At 37.1% G+C, this 3979-nt stretch overlaps 1 protein-coding gene across 1 annotated transcript in view; it reads left to right on the plus strand.

Moving 5' to 3' along the window:
- Positions 1 to 3917, plus strand: part of LOC115216391 (gamma-aminobutyric acid receptor subunit beta-like) — a 489200-nt gene extending 485283 nt beyond the window's left edge. Inside the window, exon 10 of the mRNA XM_029785687.2 lies at positions 2955 to 3917. The gene's annotated coding sequence lies outside the window, so the exon portion shown is untranslated. The remainder of the gene's footprint in view (positions 1 to 2954) is intronic.
- The last annotated feature ends 62 nt before the right edge of the window (positions 3918 to 3979 follow it).

Here is a 3979-nt window from a genome sequence, read left to right on the forward strand (position 1 = left end):
TTGAGAAGAAGACACAAGTATTACCGCCAGAGACTCGGTAACAACAGCAACCCGTAGTTAGTCACTTTAGGAGCACAATGTGGATAGGGAGTCAATGGCAACAACGTTTGGGGATATGTGGTCGAGTAGTTCGCCATGGACATACAAGTCCTTGTGACCTCACAAGATCATAAAATGATAGCAAACCTTTGTTCTGTAGAGGGCGTTGAACGACAAACCTTAAAACTCGGTATCCCAGAAAAGGGCCTAGCTGCTAAACATGTCGCAATAAAAGCCATTTCACACACTCCCAAACACATCAGCGTTGAGTTCATCCTTCCACATGTATAGTTGTGTGGTTAAGAAGTTTGCTTCACAAACATGTTACTCCGAATTCAATCCCACCATGCGTAACCTTTGACATGTGTCACCATTCGCCATCTATCACAATCTCGGCTTGACAAATAGCCAGAGAGTGGAATTTAATCAAGTCAAGTTCTACCAGACATTGGTGACATGTAAGCTAATACCGTTTCATGTCTGGCTGCTCGATGACGAAAGGGGATTGCTTTCTCACGTGTCTTGGAATCTGTTGCTAACAGCTTGACATTTCCAGGTACGAAAAATATCGAATTTTCTTCGTGCTATGAAATACCTATTTCTTTACTACCCACAAGGGGCTAAACATAGAGGGGACAAACAAGGACATGCAAAGGGATAAAGTCGATTACATCGACTCCATTGCGTAACTGGTACTCAATTTATCGACCCCGAAAGGGTGAAAGGCAAAGTCGACCTCGGCGGAATTTGAACTCAGAACGTAGCGACAGACGAAATACCTATTTCTTTACTACCCACAAGGGGCTAAACACAGAGGGGACAAACAAGGACAGACAGACGGATTAAGTCGATTACATCAACCCCATAGCAGCCGGAAATCGATCTCATAACGTTAGTGGTTAAGGCATTCCGTTCACAATTGTAAGGCTGCGAGTTCGATTTCCAATAGTGCACTGTATCCTTATTATCATTTCACGTTGATACAGTCCACTCAGCTAGAAAAAGTGAATAGTACCTATATTTCAAAGGTCCAGCCTTATTACATTCTGTGTCACGTTGAATCTCCCTGAGAACTACGTCCAGGGTTCGCGTGTCTATGGAGAGCTCAGTCACTTGCACGTTAATTTCATTAGCAAACAGTTCCTTTGATCGGATCAACTGGAACGCTCATCGTCGTAACCGACGGAGTGCCAGTTATTTTATTATTGTATTTGTTGTTGTTGTTGTTGTAGCTGATGCTTTTCCTGCTAAGGCAGTGAGCTGGCAGAATCGTTAGCACACCGGGCAAAATGCTCAGTGGTATTTCGTCTGTCTTTATGTTCTGAGTTCAAATTCCGCCGAGGTCGACTTTGCCTTTCATCCTTTCGGGGTCAATTAAATAAGTACCAGTTACGCACTGGAGTCGATGTAATCGACTTAATCCTTTTGTCTGTCCTTGTTTGTCCCCTCTGTGTTAGCCCCTTGTGGGTAGTAAAGAAATGGGTATTTCATCCGTCTACGTTCTGAGGTCAAATTCTGCTATGTTGACTTTGCCTTTCATCTATCCGGGGTCGGTAAAATAAGTATCATTGAACACTGGGGTCGCTGTAATAGACTTATCCCCGCCCCAAAATAGCTGGCCTTGTGCAAAAATTTTAAATCATCATCATCATCATCATCATCAAGGCGGCGATCTGGCAACATCGTTAGCACGCCATTAAAGCACTTCACGGCATCTCTCCTGGCGTTACGTTCTGAGTTCAAATTCCGCCGAGCTTAAGCTTGCCTTTCATCCTTTTGGGGTCGATGAAAAAAGTCCAGCCGGCTATGTCCTTCCCTCCAATTTCAGGCATTATTATTATTAATATTATTATTATTATTGTTATTATTATTATTATTATCATTATTATTATTATTATTATTATTATTATTTTATTATTATTATTATTATTATTATTATAATTATTATTATTATTATTATTATTATTATTATTAAGGTGGAAAGCTGGCAAAATCGTTAGCACTCAGGACAAAATACTTCGCGGCATTTCTCCTAGTTTTACATTCTGCGTTCAAATTCTGCGAAGGTCGGTTTTGCCTTTCATCCTTATGGGGATTTATAAAATGAGTAGAACTTAAGTACCAGGGTCGATGTAATCGATTAAACCCTAACAAAAACTCCAGTTCTTGTGCTTATCTTTATTATTACTTAAACAGCGAGCTAGCAGAATCGTTAACACGTAGAAAAAATGCTTTGTGGTAATACTTCCGATTCTTTATTTTCCGCGTTCAAATCCTGCCGAAGTCAACTTTGGTTTTCCTTTTTTCTTGTATTTTTTTCTGGGTTGGGGACGATAAAATAAAGTATAATTTAAGTACTGGAAGTCGATGTAATCAGCTTACACCCGGCCCTAAAATTGCTGGTTTTGTGCCAATATTTGAAACCATTATTAAGGCAGTGGGCTAGCAGAACCATTAGCGCGTCGAGGAAAAATGCTTAGCAGCATATCTTCCGGCTTTTTTTACGTTCTGAGTTCAAATTCTACCGAGACCGACCTTTGAGGCAATAAGAATATCGCCTCTATTGCGGTGAGCTGGCAGAATCGTTAGAACGTCGAGCAAAATGCTTATCAGACATCACGTATGTCTTTACGTTGTAAGCTCAATTTCTGCCACGGTCGACTTTGCCTTTCATTCTTTCAGGGTCGATAAAATAAGTACCAGCTGAACGCTGGAGTCGATGTAATCGACTTACCTACACCCCTCGAAATTTACTGGATTTATGCCTACTTTAGAAACAGTTATTCTTGGTATGTTTGTTTGTTTTCTTTTATTTTTGTATTTTTGTCAGTAGTGATGCCATTTCTCGTTTTTCTTTTGCTGTTTTGCAATAATTATTTTTGATATTAACGAAGATATTTTTTCTTGTATTTCAGCTAAGGAAAACCGGTCTTATTACAAGAGACTTTTTCTAACAACACCAAGACGTTAAACATGACGTCTTGACATCTAAAAGCACGACTTAGGTCAGAGTGAAAAAAAAGGGAAGTACAGATAAGCTTTGGGTTTTGTTTATTGGTTTTCGATTTGGTTTGGTTTTTGTTTCTTTTATTTTTCTTTTGTTTTTTTACGGGGGTTATTTATGGAATATGGGTGGGATGAATTCTTTGTTGGCATTTCGATATTTCACGACTGGCATTGAAGTCATTAGTTTGTGGTACCATTAAGAATACTAAAGAACTTGATACGTCTACTCACTTCCACTTAATTCTATTCTAAAGAGATTGACTGTCTCATAAGATTTACAACAAAAAATTGGTATAAGGTATGCTGGAAAGTTGCAGTTAAAATTGATTACGGCTTAAACTGATAATGAAATAAATTATTATCGAATTAACTGACTAACTTGTCCAACAAAACAAGGTAAAAATATATATTGCATAGCAAAATTAATTAATATCCAAGTGTTTTATCAAATTTGTCATCTTCCAACATGAAACTCGAGTTACATACAATCTAATAAATGTGTAGAAGATGTTTCAATTAACCTGTTACCTTTTAATTAACCTGTTACCTAAGCGAAGGACGATTGGAATTTTCAACCCAAAATTAATGATTGGTTTTAGTATCTTTCTATTATTTGTTTTGTTTTTTTTTTTTTTTTTTTTTTTTTTGGTGATTGGTGGCGGTCGAAATATTGATTTCATAAAACTAGAATCGATTCATAAACCGAAGAGGGCAATGGAATCCGGTGAAGGGTGAGAAGGGAGTTTAATTTTTTTTTTTTTTTTTGCATGAACTGAAATTGTAATGTGAACTCAAATCGAAATTTACGATTATTATCATTATTTTTTTTTTGTTTTTGTTTTTCATTAATAAATAAACAAATACATAAAAGAGCTGGAATTTTAGTTCTTTTCTATAAAAATTATTTACAATTATTTTTTTTCATTTTTTATCT

Source organism: Octopus sinensis, linkage group LG10 (assembly GCF_006345805.1).
Source record: "Octopus sinensis linkage group LG10, ASM634580v1, whole genome shotgun sequence".
In the NCBI taxonomy this organism is placed as follows: domain Eukaryota; kingdom Metazoa; phylum Mollusca; class Cephalopoda; order Octopoda; family Octopodidae; genus Octopus; species Octopus sinensis.